We start from the raw sequence: 18985 nt of genomic DNA on the forward strand, positions 1-18985 counted from the left end.
AATTGCAAAAATACACTTATTTAAAAAGGCAGCTAAAAAGTATCTGTCATGCAATACACTTTATACACTGAGGGATTACTTAGATAAGAGTAAGAGTTTGGTAAAAAAAGTTATATAAATAAATAATAATAATTATTATAAAACATCCAACATAACAACTTCACACTATGTTTTTTTTTCCTTTTCTAGAAAAACTTACCCCCAAGCTATGCATAGCACAACACTAACATCTCTTCCTCTTTTTGAGGTCAATGTCTCTCTCATTGTAGAGGGATGCTGACTCAGTTTTTCACGATAGCAAATAGCATGTTGCAGTACAGAAAATGGCCCAGAGATCACCAGTGTGTGTGTGTGTGTGTGTGTGTGTGTGTGTGTGTGTGTGTGTGTATGTGTGTGTGTGTATGTGTGTGTGTAGCGAGAGAAGTGTTATGAAACAATGTGTGTATAGTGTGTGTAGTGACTGATAGTGAGATATGAGTGAACAGTGTGGCATTACATTATTTAATAAGTCATTTGTAAAAAAAAAAAAAAAAAAAAAAAAAAAAAAAAAAAAAAAAAAATGTATTCTAAACCAGGAGTAAATGTAATGATTGTCTCTAACTAAAGTCTGTAAATGTATGTGTATTCGAATTAGCTTATTTTAAATTGGTCTAAACTTATAAATACTTTGATGTGTCCTATATCCTTGTAAAAAGAGATATACAGATGAATAAAGCTACTAGTACTATTACGTGTTTTTTAGGTTGATGTGGTAGCTATATTCTGAGAGCCACCAATTTCAACCCCATTTAGCTCAGCTCTTATTTTTTGAAAGATGTTGCTGTAGCACTCCCTTTTAACAAATTTTCCTACCAAATATTGGAAATAGTTGCTTGGAATGGTTATAGAATCTTGGTGCTGGATAAATATGTGGACCTCGTCTTCATTGTCAAATTTCGGTGAAGTAAAAGGTTTGTGGGAGAAGTATTCCTGACAAACAATTTGTTTAACTGGGGCGGTTATGCTGAATGACATAATTGTTCTTGTGCAGTTTTAAGCCCAGTTATTTAAGAAATTGATGGTTCTTCGGTGTTAATATGTCGTTTCCATCATAAAGTGACATGTTGTTGGCTGCTTGTGGTGGTTTTATACCATACATCAATCCTGCTTCAAATGTAGCTGTACCACGATTTCTTCAACGTGAAAGTCGACAAGACGCCTGTTCTGGTTCACAACATTCAACTCAAGATGATCTAATGTCTGATCGGTCACTAGGAGGTAAAGGGCATTGTTTGGCGTCTCTACAGTCTTATATCGTGGCCCAACTGTGAGGAAGAATTCGTAGATTTTGTGAATCAATTTGTCATTGATAAACGAATATTGCACTCGCCATGAATTACGCTAACCGCTAGAATATCCATCCTGACTGAGCAGACTCGTAAAATTTATTCTGATCCTTCTCCAAGAGTTGCTCTTTTGAGAAACCTAGTAGCGATCGTTTTGAATTTTCTTGTGTAAAGTTTGGTTGCTCTTATGTCTATTTTAAACATATTGAAATTCATGTATAACTCGACATTCGGTACACCTGTTTTAAATATACGTTTAAATCACCAATATCGTATGCACCTTGGCGAATTTGCACAGCTCTACCACTTCCTAGATATTGTTTGCAGTTTGATGCTATGATATGACGTCTCTGTTGGTGAAGTACCAGGAGACTAGCAGCTCATAGATTTTGCTTTTCTGTTTGTTTTCATAGGTTAATTCATAAATTCGTTGTGTCCATAATGTGATTTTCGCTCTGCAGCGGAGTGGGCTCGGTTGTGAAACTTCCTGGCAGATTAAAAATGTGTGCCGGACCGAGACTCGAACTCGGGACCTTTGCCTTTCGCGGGCAGGTCCTCCACCGACTTTTTTTCATTCTTTGTTGATCTCATTTGGTTCTATATTATCGTTGTATTTGTTCGGGGCGGACGTCCCATAACACCTGTTCATGTTGTTCGTTGATCCGTTCACTCAGTTTTTTTATTGCAGTGGGTAGCTAACCCTTTGTCCGACTGAGCTACCCAAGGTTAAGAAAAGAGCTTCTGTGCAGTCTGGAAGGTAGGAGACGAGCTACTGGCAGAAGTAAAGCTGTGAGGACGGGTCGTATGTCGTCCTTGGGTACCTCAGTCGGTAGAGCACTTACCCGCGAAAGGCAAAGGTCCCGAGTTTGAGTTTCCGTCCGGCACACAGTTTTAATCTGCCAGGAAGTTGAATAAAAGCGCGCCCTCCGCTGCAGAGTGAAAACCTCATTCTGAAAACACCCCCCAGGCTGTGGCTAAGCCATATCTCCGCAATATCCTTTTTTCCAGGAGTGCTAGTTCTGCAGGTTCGCAGAAGAGCTTCTGTGAAGTTTAGAAGGTAGGAGACGAGGTACTGGCAGAATTAAAGCTGTGAGGAAGCGTTCTGAGTCGTGCTTGGATAGTGCAGTTGACAGCCGGCATGGTAGCTCAAGGTATTCGGTCAGAAATATATAAAATGGAGTGAACGGATCAACGAACAACCTGAACGGGTATCATTGGACGTCCGTTCCGAACAAATTCAACCAACAATATAGAACCAAATGAGATAAAAAAAATGTTGGTAGAGCACTTGCTCCCAAAAGGCAAAGGTCCCGAGTTCGAGTCTCGGTCTGGCACACAGTCTTAATGGGCCAGGAAGTTCAATTGTTTGTGTGTTTTTGTGTGCTAGCAGAGCTTAATTCTCAAATTTCGTGCACTTTTTTGTATTTGAGAGATTCACTAGCGCGTTTTAGTAACTAATGTGAACATTCACACAGTCTGTAGCGAAGTTGTAGTGCATTTGTTTGTTTTGGACGTCCAATGACAGTTTGTTACAACTCATTCAGCCTTAGTCTCCATTGATGAAGCACCGGGGACTATCAGGTCATAAATTTAGCTTTTTCTATTTATTTTCGTAGTTTAAATCTTCACTTAGTAGTAGCAGCTTGGATAGGCTGTGTGCAGAAGCAGGAGGAGCTGGCCACGTTAAGGTCTTGTGAGCTGTGCAACTGCGCAAGACTGTTCTGTGCACAAAACATGGATGTGGAACGACTAATAGAAGAAGTTCGTAAGTTTCCCGTTCTTTACGATCAGGGAAGTGAAAACTACAGGAATATCGAGTACAAAGACAGAGTTTGGAAGATGTACAGGCCAAAGGTAAGATAAAAACTATACAAGTTTTAATACCCGAAAGATATTTATTTACTTTTTATTTTACAAACAGATGTTTGGTTTGTATCATCGTTATATCGCCAAGGTGACATGTTCTTGCCATTCCACAGTCCCTTGTGGAGAATTCAGGAATTTTTTGAGTTGTTCTCGTACAGCAAATGCAGCATCTGTTGCTCTCCCACGAATTCGAGGTAGGTTTCGAAGATTTGATGGTCTTCCGGATTCCTCAGCAGTTTCCTTTTGATCCATCCTCTGTTCGGGCACCCTATAACCTTCGATTTTTCGAATAAAGTTGTACAGTACACACGCAGCCGTCACAATCATTGTAAGGTTATTAGGATCTCCCTGAAGGATTCGAAATTTCTGTTGCAATATACCGAATGCATTTATGGATATTCTTCTTGCCCGACTCAAACAATAATTAAATATAGCCTTGTCATTTGTTAAGTTCCTGCCAGGATATGGTCGCATCAAGTATGTTTTGAGAGGAAAAGCTTCATCGCGTACATTACCATTGGAATTTCAACATCAGTTCCGGGTAAAGTTTTACTCTTTCGGACGCTAAGCGTATTGTTTTCTAATGACTTTCCAAGGTTTGAATTTACTAGAATGCCTCCATCAGACTTTTTTCCGTACGCTCTCACGTCTATTGCAATAAAATTATAACATGGGTTAACCAGAGCAAGAAGCACAATGGAATATGTTTTTTTGTAATTCCAATTTAGACTTCCTGAGTTGTTTGGAGCCTGTATTGTTACATGCTTTCCATCGAAAGATGAGATGAGAATATAATGAATCGAAACTCTCCCTGTACTGGTCTTGTTTTCCAGGCACTGTGGATCCATGATTTTCTTCTTCTTGTTTGCCTTCGTTCTTTTTCCTCTTCCTCTAAGTCCTAATTCACTATTACGAAAATTAATGAACATGTTTTACAGCTTTCACAAACAGAAACACAGATCACCGCGTCCGAGTCACTACAAGGAACAACAAAGACGCGGACGTGCCCCGGTCATGTGTGGCCCAGCAGGAACGGACCGCAGCACGGCCGTCACTCGTTCGACGCTCGGCCCTGACACGGCCCGGACGTGCTTAGCTTGAGGTCCTAAGGTTGCAGGTGTTAATATGTGCCATGCAATAAATACCTGAATGTGGGCTGTTTCTCTTCTTCACCATTACTTTTAATTCATTTAAAATACATTTGTAACACTGAGCTTTTTCAGGTAATACATGATGAATAACGATACTTTCCCTACTTCCACATTTCACAGCCTCATTCTACATATAGTTTGCGCCTTGCGGCAACCAGGGGGAGTAGCAAACAATGATGTATGCCTTCTACCAACAATATATAGGATGCAAAGATGATAGAGTGCAACTATCGATTATTACAACATGTTACTAGTTGAGCCTTACACTGCTAGTAAATTTGCAAGTGATGTTACGAAAAAAAATTTCAATAACAATCTTTAACATTAATTACTATAATCAAATTACGACGACTTTTTTAAATATGTCAAGAAAGTTGTAGAAAACTTGTAGCATGATTAGAATCACTGTAGCTTTAGTACTAATAATACAGCTGTTTTTATAGTAACTGTAGGCACACACATTACTTCGATTAAACTGTAATATTATTAGTGGCACTTTTATGTGCGGCATAGTACAAATTCAGGCTGTATCCAGTGCCATAATATGTGACAGAAAGAAGTTGCCCTGACCAGTTTCATTGCAAGAGTCAATGTGATGGCTGCCCTTCTCGCCTCACCCATTCACTCTGTGAGTGAACAAATGGTTACTTATTCAATAGGCTCCGAGCAGGCGCGTGGGTTGAGGGGTTTACTAGTTATTGGGAGCTCCGATGTTAGATGTGTTACGGAGCCCCAAAGAGAAATCGCACCCGGGGCTGGGAGGAAGTCCAATGCATGCTCGTGTGCCTGATGTGGGGCTCCATTCGAGATGTGGACGAGGTCCTGCCTGCAGCTATAGTCTGCAAGTTATTGCTCATGTCGGCACGAATGGAGTCTGTTGCTTGGGTCTGAAGCCATCCTCAGTTCGTATGGGCAGCTGATGGAAGTGGCGAAGACTAGTGGCCTCATCTGCAACAGAGCTCACAATATGCAGCATTGTGCCCAGATCTGATTGGGGCCCTTGGATTGGAACCGAGTGGAGGATCTCAAGTACGGTGCACCAGGTCCATGCGCCTAATACCATGATATTCCCTCTCGCTACTGCCACGTAGCCGTCCAGAGTCCGGTTTTCTTGTGACCGTACATTCTCGTGACCACCGCTGCTAACAGTCATATACAATGGATAATTCCTGCCACAAATTTCTGCAGTAGCCTATTGCAGAAGAAATGTCCAGCTTCTCATAGCCCTATTACACGACCTCGTTCAAACTCAGTGAGCTGTTGATAATGGCGTCTTTGTCATCTAAAGGCATTCTTGCCTAACATCAACTCAGCACGTCCAATTTCAAAGCTAAGTAACGCTCACGACCGTTACAGCGCGTATTTAAAACAAAGCTGATTTGCATCCTCATAGGGCGCTACTAGCGCCACGCTTATGCGATTGGGGCGAAATTTGAATAGACGTCATCGTCCAGATGTACAAATACACCTATCAACTTTCTTTATGTTGGGCAAATCCTTCTTGGTGTTGCGATTTTTTCCGTCATTGTACAGTGTGAGCACGAAGTCCTGCCCTGAATATAGCAATTTATTACAGAATAACTGTTTGACATAATAATTTACATTTGATGCCGTTAATAGGTTAGTGTTACTAGGTTTTTTTAAAGACCACTTACGTTAGTAAACCTCAATGTGCGCTCCCTTTGTAGCTCGGAGAATGTCGAGGCGGTATTCCAGTTTCCACCAGGTGTTTCGTAACATGTGTTCTGTCACAGTACCCACAACAGTTTACATCCCAACCTTCAGTTCGTCGACGTCAGCAACTGGTGTGACGAAGACTGTCCTCGATATAGCCCCAGTAAAAAAAAGTCAAGGGGCGTAATGTCTGGAGAGGGGAGTAATGTCCGGCCCGGTGGATTGGAAGGAACGGTCCAACACCCTGGCCACCCCGCTCTCCAGACGTTACACATAAGATCATGCACACTCAGTTGGTAGGAAATGAGACAGGGCATGTTTCTGGGCCAGCAATAATGTTGCTTAGCACCATCATAGATGAGAAACGAACTGGCATGTTTTTCAGATTGATCTGTGAATAGGTATAAATGGAGAGTCCAACAACACTACGTTCAACTTTCTTCTTCTGCACATCATGCTTATCAGATTTGCCTTTCTTGTTCTCCAGGTTGTTTTATGTGAACTGATATGCTGGAATTCTGCCTCTCAAATAATGCAACGTCCTGAAGTTGAAGAGTAACTCATTTCCGTGGTGTTTATAACACATGTGAGTGTCATAAAGTAGCATGTTACGCAAATTTTTTTTCGTAAGACGGCATTTAACGTCATCGCCCATTAATTGTGATTTAATTATTTTACTTGCAATTAATGTGGAAGGAACTTTCGGGCTGTGAACTATTTTTATTTTAAAAAGAAAGGCAATGGCGGCAATTTCAAAAGAAAGTGGGGCCTCTTTCATAAAATTACTGACATAATTCCGAACTTTTACGAAAGTTAATACAGTTTCTTCTTAATGTAGCATCGGCCCGCAGTTTTGGCTTGGAGAGCAAATCTTTTTGTAAAATTTGTCACTGACTATGAATTTAAATATATTTCCTTGCGGAAATTAGTATTAAACTGGGATTTCGTAATATTAAAATGATTGCAGACTGTATTGTATTTCACAAACAAAATACCACGGCGCATGAAATAGCGCACGCAACCTACTGAGTCCGCCAGAAAGATGTATGCACTCTTTGTCAGGCTCTATCGAGATATCGATATTGTCGTTCGATTTGAGATACGAGTGTGTTGTAGTATGGTCTTTGGCTCAACAGATGTTAGTACTTATATCTCAGCACAAGTATTGAGAAAACAAGATGGCTGGAGCACGCTTGACATTCGAGCAACGAAAACGTATTGTGAAATGGCTTTTCAAGTTTGATAACTCCGTTGAAGTGCAATGTTAGTGGAGGCGGGAGTTTTAAACAGAACTGCTAACCCACCTAACAATTAAATGTGTCAAGTTTGAATGCAAATGAGACAGGGCATGTTTCTGGGCCAGCAATAATGTTGCTTAGCACCATCATAGATGAGAAACGAACTGGCATGTTTTTCAGATTGATCTGTGAATAGGAATAAATGGAGAGTCCAACAACACTACGTTCAACTTTCTTCTTCTGCACATCATGCTTATCAGATTTGCCTTTCTTGTTCTCCAGGTTGTTTTATGTGAACTGATATGCTGGAATTCTGCCTCTCAAATAAGTTTGACAAGTTTGAATTGCACGGAATGATTTGTGATATTCACAAAGGTAGATCAGGAAGACAGAGTACAGCTACAAGTCCTGATTCGTCGGCTCTCTTGTTGGAAACGTTTGTTAATTCTCCACAGAAGTCTGCTATGCAATGTACACGTGAAGCGGGCTTACCAGTACAAGTGTACGAAGAATTTTGAAAGCTGCAAAGTGGAAAGTTTACATTCCACGATTACTGCACGCAATTAATGATGACGATCATGATCGCCGAATGCAATTTTGCGAATGGTAGCAGCAAATAGTAACTGATGACGAGCAATTTGTGACGAAGGTAGAGTGGAGTGATGAGGCACTATTAAAACTTAATGGAACCATGAATCGTCATAACAGTGTGTACTGGGCACTGGGAAATCAGCATGTTTATGTGGATAAAGCAGTCAATCTGCCAGGGGTTCGTGTGTGGTGTGGACTATCATCTATGGGCTTAGTGTAGGACCCTTGTTCTTTGATGCTACTGTCACTGGAGAAATGTACCTGTAAATGTTATGCATATCAATTACGACAGGTACGTGTGCACTTTAGGGAGCTGATGAAGAGGTCTTCTACCAACAGGATTTCGCCCCATCACACTATCACCTAGCTGTTCGAGCTTTCCTAGATGACAATTTCCCAGTGCATTGAACTGGATAAAGAGGGGCCATTGCGTTCCATGTACAGTCGCCAGATCTAACACCTATGGACTTTTACTTGTGGAGAACTGTGAAAGATAACGTCTATCGACATAAGCCACACACGCTGGAGGAACTTTGCCAGGAGATTACAGCGACATATGCAGCGATCTCCACTGTAACATTGACTGACATAGTTGCGGCGACCGTTCGTCGTTCTGTTGTGTGCATAGCCATCAACGGTGAACATTTTGAGCATTTAAAGTAACCATGTGCTAAACTGAAGGTTGTACAACATATGTGATCAATTATTAAATGTAAAATAAACATATAAGTAATATTTTTCGTTCTTTAAAATGTGTATTTTTCTGGCGGACTCTGTATAATAACCAAAAGAAATGCTTCTGTATTTAAGAAAACACAAAATTATCAATCTGTAAAGTAAGGACAGGTCTGTAAATGAAATATGGTTAAACTTAAACGCTACATTTTAAACAAATAAAAGTTAACTTACACTATTCCACACAGCAAGCATTAGATATCTAATATTTAAAACAAAAGATCCCCTACATGAAATGCGCGATATTCAAATGCATGTGCTTGATATTCTGATTACTAATAACAGTTCTAGTTGCAAATAATTACGTAACAGTCCAAGAAAGATCTCATATGACATTTTCATTGAATCCGCAGAATTAATTGCGTAACATGAATTAAGCAAACCGAGAGAAACAAGCACAATGGCAAAAAGAAAAGAGCAAAAGATTAGAGCAAAACAGAGCTGTGCCCTCGTTTCACTACTATTTATACTACACTCCTGGAAATGGAAAAAAGAACACATTGACACCGGTGTGTCAGACCCACCATACTTGCTCCGGACACTGCGAGAGGGCTGTACAAGCAATGATCACACGCACGGCACAGCGGACACACCAGGAACCGCGGTGTTGGCCGTCGAATGGCGCTAGCTGCGCAGCATTTGTGCACCGCCGCCGTCAGTGTCAGCCAGTTTGCCGTGGCATACGGAGCTCCATCGCAGTCTTTAACACTGGTAGCATGCCGCGACAGCGTGGACGTGAACCGTATGTGCAGTTGACGGACTTTGAGCGAGGGCGTATAGTGGGCATGCGGGAGGCCGGGTGGACGTACCGCCGAATTGCTCAACACGTGGGGCGTGAGGTCTCCACAGTACATCGATGTTGTCGCCAGTGGTCGGCGGAAGGTGCACGTGCCCGTCGACATGGGACCGGACCGCAGCGACGCACGGATGCACGCCAAGACCGTAGGAGCCTACGAAGTGCCGTAGGGGACCGCACCGCCACTTCCCAGAAAATTAGGGACACTGTTGCTCCTGGGGTATCGGCGAGGACCATTCGCAACCGTCTCCATGAAGCTGGGCTACGGTCCCGCACACCGTTAGGCCGTCTTCCGCTCACGCCCCAACATCGTGCAGCCCGCCTCCAGTGGTGTCGCGACAGGCGTGAATGGAGGGACGAATGGAGACGTGTCGTCTTCAGCGATGAGAGTCGCTTCTGCCTTGGTGCCAATGATGGTCGTATGCGTGTTTGGCGCCGTGCAGGTGAGCGCCACAATCAGGACTGCATACGACCGAGGCACACAGGGCCAACACCCGGTATCATGGTGTGGGGAGCGATCTCCTACACTGGCCGTACACCACTGGTGATCGTCGAGGGGACACTGAATAGTGCACGGTACATCCAAACCGTCATCGAACCCATCGTTCTACCATTCCTAGACTGGCAAGGGAACTTGCTGTTCCAACAGGACAATGCACGTCCGCATGTATCCCGTGCCACCCAACGTGCTCTAGAAGGTGTAAGTCAACTACCCTGGCCAGCAAGATCTCCGGATCTGTCCCCCATTGCCCCCATTGAGCATGTTTGGGACTGGATGAAGCGTCGTCTCACGCGGTCTGCACGTCCAGCACGAACGCTGGTCCAACTGAGGCGCCAGGTGGAAATGGCATGGCAAGCCGTTCCACAGGACTACATCCAGCATCTCTACGATCGTCTCCATGGGAGAATAGCAGCCTGCATTGCTGCGAAAGGTGGATATACACTGTACTAGTGCCGACATTGTGCATGCTCTGTTGCCTGTGTCTATGTGCCTGTGGTTCTGTCAGTGTGATCATGTGATGTATCTGACCCCAGGAATGTGTCAATAAAGTTTCCCCTTCCTGGGACAATGAATTCACGGTGTTCTTATTTCAATTTCCAGGAGTGTATTATCCTATGGATGCATATAATGATAGCATGTTCTTTGGTGGCAATAGTTTACAGTTCGTTCTGTCCATTTATTTCTTTTGTTTGCGTTTTGTTTGGCGCAGTGAAATTTTGCTATGATCTGTACTGTTGTCCACGTTGTTGTTTCTCTCCGATTGCATCATGACCGTTATTTGTTTGCAATGAAAATTACAGTTTATTTATTGGCACCTTACGCTGTCACTATTTGCACTAAAAAAGCGTTCATAGCTTAGCTGTGACAAGTCTCTATATTTCGTAATGCTGCGAGTATAAGGCGATCATGTGGCTCACATCCCATCGCGACAATACAGATCTTGGCGAGAAACATTGTCGAGGTGCAGTTTCCGGTGCACGCTGTGTATACTCGGTTCGTACCAGCGCGAGTTCAATAGATCGGCTACTTGTGCTTTACGTAAGTGTTTCTACGCGGGATGCTGCACCTGCACCCGTGATTGAACTCTTCACTGAAGTAAGAGTCAACATTATTATACACTTTGCAACACAAGTATGTTCACTGTTCTCATAGACTAGTTCTGGTGCACAGTTTTGTTTGTTTGCACACGAAGTTCACATACTAGGGCTTTCTCTGAAAGTCTCTAATAGCACTGACTTCGGAATTCGTTTTGTTACTCATTTGCAATTACATACAGTCTTTTGAATCAAATTACGCTGATATTGAAGCTATGCGTTTCATCTAACGTCTAAAATAGCTTGTTGGTTCGCTGTGTGGAGAATCGGTGGATGTGACATCACTTTACACTACTTGTTTAATATTTACATTTTAACATGGCTGTACATGAACATTAATTATATCAGTTTCTGCAAAATGTTCGAAAATTGGCGATATGTACTGTGTTTGGCCAGTATTTTATGCGTCGTGCGGCCATGTTTTACATGTATGTGTTTCGTTCGTATATGGCACCCAGATAATTTCTTTACTCCAAGGAAAACCCAATTCAAGAGTCATTCCCAATCTTGTACCATACTGATAAGAAAGTAGACAAAAAATAACTCTAAAATGCAAAACTAATGTCCAAGAACCAGAAAGTACCAAAATAAGCACATAGTTTAATTGCAGTATAGATGACCCGAGCCGCTTGGCTGCTGGCTAATGCATTGACACAGGACGTCACACTATAGAAAATAGTCCTTTCGTATTTATCTACATGATAACATCATTCAAAACTTTTATCTTGATCTTGTGGGACATGCACTTCTGATATGAATAGTGCACAGTTATTTACAATTAATCACATATTTTGGAGCCGAAGGATTAATGAATAATCTTAAAACTAATACACTGTTTACAAATTCCGTGTAGAAAATTATATTACTATTTACCATTTATTACTTGAGATATTTTTATAAGCCAGGTTTTGGATTTACAAGCAAAATGGAGTTTTGGCAAAACCACTTTTTAGCGCCCTTTAAATGCATTTCAGCTTCTGCTTACAATATCCATATAAATGCATTGAGACTTTGCTTCTCACGACTAACTTTACTATGTACATGACATAAAAATGAAACACTTTGGAATAAAAAATTAAAGCAACAAACTGAAATTTTGCAAGATTGCATTTATTTTGCCACAAGCAGGTGATAGAAAAGTAGAAACAATGTAAAGAATACAGAACGTATACAATAGCAACATACATAACGGTGGACAAAAATGTTCCTCGTTTTTTCCCAACTTAAAGAATTTGCTCACACATTCCGACAACTGGTTAATGTGTTCAGTTTAGCGGTATAGGCAGCAATACAGGCCTGACAACAACGGGGAATGCTGTGAATGATGTCATTAATCTTACGTTGAGGCAATAACGATCATTCTTTCTGCAGGGCTGCTCGCAAGTCTTGGAGAGTGGTTGGTGGGTGCTAACGTGATGAAACCCGTCTCCCTAGCGCATCCCAGACATGCTCTACGGGATTCAAATCTGGAGAGCGAGCAGGCCACGCTATGCGTGCAATATCTTCCGTTTCCAAGAAAACATCAACCACCCGTGCTCCATGAGGTCGAGCATTACCGTCCATCAACACGGAGTGTGGACACAAAGCACCTCGCAACAACCGTACATGAGGTCCCAAGATCTCGTCACGGTACCTTACAGCTTTTAAACCTTGCTGATTCATCCCTACAATTTCATGAAGAGGTGATCGAGTGGTCAATATAATCCTCGCCCACACCATTAGGAATCCTCCTCGATATCGGTTCCCAAAATCGTGTTCCACGTTCCCGCCAGATACGAATCCGTCGAGAATCACTCTCCAGACCAAATCGGGATCCATCTGTGAGAATAACATTGGCCCACTGTTCGCCCGTCCAGGTGGCATGCTGATGACTGCACTCTAGGCGTTCCCTTCTTTGAAGACGCGTCAGAGGTACACATACAGTTTTCCGACTCTGCAGAAGCCTTCTGTACACCGTTTGCCTTGATACAACACGTTGAGTGGATGCTGCGATATCAGTTGCCGTGCAGTACTGAGGCGGTACCATCGCACCCTTACACTCAAATAACAGTCCTCTCTTTCTGATGTCACATGTGGTCGGCCTGCCCTGGTCTTCGGGATACGGTTTCGGTCTCTACAAACTGACGCCACATCCGAGAAACAACAGAAAGATTCACATTAAGCCATCGGGCCACACCAGTTTGTGACTGCTCTCTTTCCATTCTTCCTACGACTGCAGAGGATGTGGTAGGCGCCATCTCTGTGCCGCTCTGTCTGTGACTGTGTACACAGCGATTGTGGATGTGGGGCTACCCAGCAAACACCACCCCGATATCTGTTGACCGTCTGTATTATTATATCGTGAATTAGACACAGGATCGGAAAATAGCGGTTTGTTGCTTTAATTTTGGACACCAGTGTATTTACACAGATATATACAATACAAATGTCATGTTCATGAAATAAATTTCCTGAAGTGTTAATGTGGGTGTCAACCCCTAATTTTATTTGATAGGATGTTTGCAAGTAAATAATTTTCTTCATCAGGAATGTCCACAATTTTTTACGGACCAGTGTACTTCAACTGCCACTTCTCATTCTTCTTTTTCAACAAGGAGGGTTTAAAAATTGCTTTTAGTAACACTCTGTCCCCAGTTCGGTACATCTTTTTCCTACCCAAGGGTTTATCATATTTATGTTTTCTGAGTTTCGCTTGGTGAGCTAACGCAGCTTCAGCACGTTTTAATTTTTCCTCACACGCAATTACTGTTCTAGGCATTCGTGGAAGGGGTTTAATCCATTAATTATTTTCATGTGTCTTTAACATAAGTTCTGCAGGTGTGAAAGTGGTGGAGGAGTGTGGCAAATTGTCAGTAATTTCCTCGAAGGGTTCTATATATTCTATCCACTTGGTCTGTCTATGAGGTACATAAGTTCTGATAAATTTATTGAATTCCCTGAATACTCTTTTAGTGGGATTCCCTTCCGGGTGGTAGCGTGATACTACAATTTGCTTAATATTTTGGTGTTTCAAATAGGATTTCGACTTACGGTTGATAAAATTACTGACATTGTTAGAAAGTATTGCATAAGGCAATTACTGCTTCCCTATATTAGGGATGCAATCATTGGCAAGGCGTTTGATTATGGGCGCAAAATTGGTGGCTTTCGTAGCATACAATTTCATATGTTTTGTGAATGTGTTTATGCTACGACATACTTTACGCCTCACGTGATCTTGGTAGGTGTCGTGCGATGTAAGTCGTCACGGTCTCAAGTGGTTTAGTTGGCAATATTGCAGGTAATTGTATCCGAGAACATACAATCGTGGGATATTTAATGGATGTACCGTTTCATATTGGGAAAATAACAATAAAGTTTGAGTTTCCGATTACATTTGTTATGCCATAGTGGCTCACAGGAATAGTGTGTCTACCTTATCAAAGGCTCTTGATATTCCAAAGTAATACATACACACCATTCATCTTTTTTCTGCATCCCGGCGACGAAATAGGACGCCATTGTCTAAATTAAAATGTGGGTTTACTGGCCCATGAGCTATTACCACAATAATTGTGTTCCACCTTGTGTCATCATCCTGTAAGGCCCGCATGTTACGACACATATTAAAGTATAACCTTCTATATGTAGGTTCTTTGAGTAACAATATTTTAAATTCAGTAGTCTGTTGAACAAGTTCTGAATACCCGTGCAGTCCTTCGCTAGGCGAGATATCGCGTCTGCTACCAAGTTTTCCTTTCCGCTAATGTGAACAATCTGAGCGTCAATGACAAGAGCGCCAAACGCTGATGTAACAACTTGCAGCTCATGAGGAAACTCAAGGCTTGGTGATCACAAAACACGTTGACGTGCTTACCATACACACAGTAATTAAATTTCTTTGATGACCATATTACGGCCAATGCCTCGATATCTGCCGGCCGGAGTGGCCGAGCGGTTCTAGGCGCTACAGTCTGGAACCGCGCGACCTCTACGGTCGCAGGTTCGAATCCTGCCTCGGGCATGGATGTGTGTGATGTCCTTAGGTAAGTTAGGTTTAAGTAGTTCTAAGTTCTAGGGGATTGATGACCTCAGAAGTTAAGTCCTATGGTGCTCAGAGCCATTTGAACCACTGAACCTCAATTTCTGTGGCAGAGTGAGATCTCTCAAATAAAATTATTTAAAAGCAGTCTTGATCGCAGCCGATGTTAAATTCTGACTGGTTTCGGCCTTTTAATTATGGGTCATCATCAGTGTTTGTACCATCGGGATGACGGCAGTGGCGCCTGAAACGCTGTGGATGCCTCAGTCACTGTATCAGTCACAGTAATTGAGGCATCCACTCAGGCGCCATCGCCGTCATACAAATGGTACAAACTCTGATGATGGCCCGTAATTAAAAGGCCAGAACCGGTCAGTGGTGAAAATCGGTTGCGATCAAGACTGTTTTTATCACAATAAGTTCGCTGTTCTCCGACAATGTTATGTCAAATAATAAGATCTCTCACACTCCGATACAGCCCTACTCGGCATTTAACTTCTTCTTCTTTCTCGTACTCAAAACAAATGGCATACTTGGAACAAGAGTACCGTAAGGCTGTTTAGCCAAGAGTTCAGCTATACTCCATGTCTTCCAAGCCAAAATGTTAGCATCTGGAAGTGCTTCAAGGCCACCATAATCTGCATGATTGCCCCATACAACAGCCAGTGTCAGCCAGGTACTACCTCCAAACACTGCTTGCACATCACAGGTGAAGTGCAAATGGAGTCCACGAAATACATTTGGACCTCCAATCAATTGCTGCTTATTAAACTGGCCAGACAAGTCAATATCAATCGCCTTCAAACTGCGATACACAGGAACGCTGCGCCGCCAGCGTCGACGCCATGTACGTCGCAGAGGCATTGCTGTGGCACGCTAACACAAGTGATCGTAGCAAGCCAACGCCCAGCAACATTGTTGCCATTAGTATCCATCTGGAAAACGCAAGCACCTAGTCCGGAGAATGACGCATCTGTCGTCAAACAGAAGTCTTTCCACATATCCGGGTGATGCAGAGCTTGTGCGTTTACCAGGGAATGTCTGATTTTATCAAACGCAATCTGGCATCCGTTTGTCCAACACCAAGGTGTGTTTTTTCCAAGTAAGCTTAATATTGCATCATTATTAAGCAATTGACTCGAGACAAAGCGACGAAAGAAAGAAGCTAATACTAAGTATGCCTTTAGCTGTTTTTTGCTACTAGGAGGTGGCATGTTCTTTAGTGCCTCAGTCTTACCCGGCTCTGGTTTAATACCTTCAGGTGTTATGATATTACGTAATAATTTTATTTTGTCCATTCCAAACGTGAATTTCTACAAATTTGCAGTGACATTCGCATTCTGGAACTTGTGACGTATTCTGTGAAGTAACTCAATATGCTCGTTCCACGTTGCAGTGGCTGTCAGCAGGTCGTCTTCGTATCCTGTTACTTTATCATGTAATTGGCGACCTAATACTGTGTCCAGAGAGATGATAAACACACCAGCACTCACATTTAACCCAAAAAGTGGTACACGAATCTGGTAACTTCAGCCGCTGAAAATGAATGCGGCACATTTTCTTGATTCCTCGTACAGCAATATCTGGCAATAGCAATTTCGTAAATATATCGAAGATGGATGTTGCACATCATAAAATTTCTGTATTTGTTGTTCTAGGTTTTCTGGCTTTGTTCTGACAGGTATTATAATCTTATCGATCGCTCGTGCGTCCAGCACTGAGCATAAACTACCCCCTGGCATGGCGACGGGCAATAGAGGATTTACTATATGGAGATAAGGAAGTTTCTACTGTTCCCCATTCTAACATTTTCTTGATTTCTTATTTTACAGCTTCTCTCTTGGTCCAGGGAATCGAATAGATTGTGCGACAATACGTTTCATGTGGCTTAACTTGCATGTGGTATACCTATCCTTCTGTTATATCTGGTTTTCCTGCAGAGACTTAGATGTCTATACAAGAGATTACATAGCTCATTTCTCTGCTGCTCACTTAAGTAATCTCATTCTAAAATCTTACCTAGTAATATTGCCTCGAGATATTGATCGTTGTTGCCAACATTAGCACATTTGGTTACGTGAGCTAGAGCAATTGAAGTACCATCTGTTGGTTGGTTGATTTGGGGAAGGGGACCAAACAGCGAGGTCATCGATCCATTTGGATTAGGTATGAATGGGGAAAGAAGTCGGCCGTGCCCTTTCAAAGGAAGCATCCCGGTGTTTGCATGAAGCTATTTAGGGAAATCACGGAAAACCTAATCAGGATAGCTGGACGCAGGTTTGAATCGTCGTCCTCCCGAATGCGAGTCCAGTGTGCTAACCACTGCGCGACCTTCCTCGGTCTATCACCTATCAGTGGAAGTTCAATACCTACAAACTTGGTTTTCACACGCTGGTAGAATTTGCCACGGTGAGCTTTTGTTTTGAGCAAATCGAGAATTATACTTTTCCCATCAACTGTAATATAGCATTTACTTGCCGAGAACAGTCGAGAACAGTCATTCCGATAATCAGGATTACACCGATTATCATACCTTCTTTTCTATCCGAAGTGCTGTCGGTTTTTACCTTCCCGTGTGCGGTTATATCTGTAACCTTGCTGTAGTGCATTTCGGTTATTTCCATTCGCATTACCGCTACCGTTGCTGTTCTGGTTTCGGTTCTGGTTCCCATTACCACTGTTATTCTGGTACGCATTGTCCTTACTATTAGCATGCCCCTTTTATTGAGTCCATGGCTTTGTGGCCTCATGTAACAAGTCTATCAACAACAGACATGTGATGATCAATGTCATTTTCAGAAGCATGTAATAGTTTTTCTCTTAAATTTAAAGGTAATTTTGCCTTTTAAAATTCGAATTACAGTTTTTACTGATATGAGATCATCCCAGTATCTTGTCTTGCTGTTGTTGTGGTCTTCAGTCCAGAGACTGGTTTGATGCAGCTATCCATGCTACGTTATCCTGAGCTAGCTTCTTCATCTCCCAGTACCTACCTCAACCCACATCCTTCTGAATCTGTTTAGTGTAATCATCTCTTGGTCTCCCTCTACGATTTTACCCTCCACGCTGCCCTCCAATACTAAACTGGTGATCCCTTGATGCCTCAGAATATGCCCTACCAACCGATTCCTTCTTGTCTTATTGATATATTTCTCGAAGTACTTACGTAGACTGCTGCTGTAAACTTCAGATGAGTACACTTCTTTTCTTAATCTCTCTTGCTGGCCTGGAGACTAGTACTTTGATGAAAAAAGCTCTTTCCAATTGTTCATATGCTTCGCATTTCTCTATAATTCCTAATCCCGCACCGCACCTTCGCCTTGCACATGTGAGACAACAAATTGTTTTCTTTGGGTGCCTATCCATGATCTGGGCAGTATCCCTCTGAAACTCTTTATGAAGGTAATGAGTGTTGACACCCCTTCTTGTATCGGATGTACGTCAGAAATTGACGATGCTTGAGCAAACTCTCTTGCAACAAGCTATTCGTCAAAGCATTTGCGGCCCCCGTATTATACGATGAATACCCGTCATTAGTGTAATGTTGTACGGTGTTTCTCTGTACAACACAGCCGACTGTGGAGACGGTAAGTGCATATGCGGATTGTTTGTTGCCGCTGCTGCTGGGCGTCCGCCTGCATTATTGTGCGCAGCTGACAACTCATGGTGCAGTTTACGTACTTAGTCTTCCACGTCATGCTTCCACTTTGGAAGATCACGTTTTAGCATCGTATTAATTTGTTCTAATTCTGTTTTTACATCAGCACTAGAATTTTGAATTACGGTATGTAATTCAGTCCTAAGCGCTTCGTTAACCTATGAATTCTTTTGACGCAACCAGTTCACGAAGTCACTATTAATTCTGTCACTTTTTGCTGTTAAGCACTCGGTAACCTGTTTGTAATGCAACCGGGTAACAAACTCTTCATTCCGCTGGTCACATTGCAACGAGATCTGTTGTACGGTATTTCGTAATTCAGATTGCGTTTGTT

This window comes from Schistocerca cancellata, chromosome 5 (assembly GCF_023864275.1).
Source record: "Schistocerca cancellata isolate TAMUIC-IGC-003103 chromosome 5, iqSchCanc2.1, whole genome shotgun sequence".
NCBI lineage: Eukaryota > Metazoa > Arthropoda > Insecta > Orthoptera > Acrididae > Schistocerca > Schistocerca cancellata.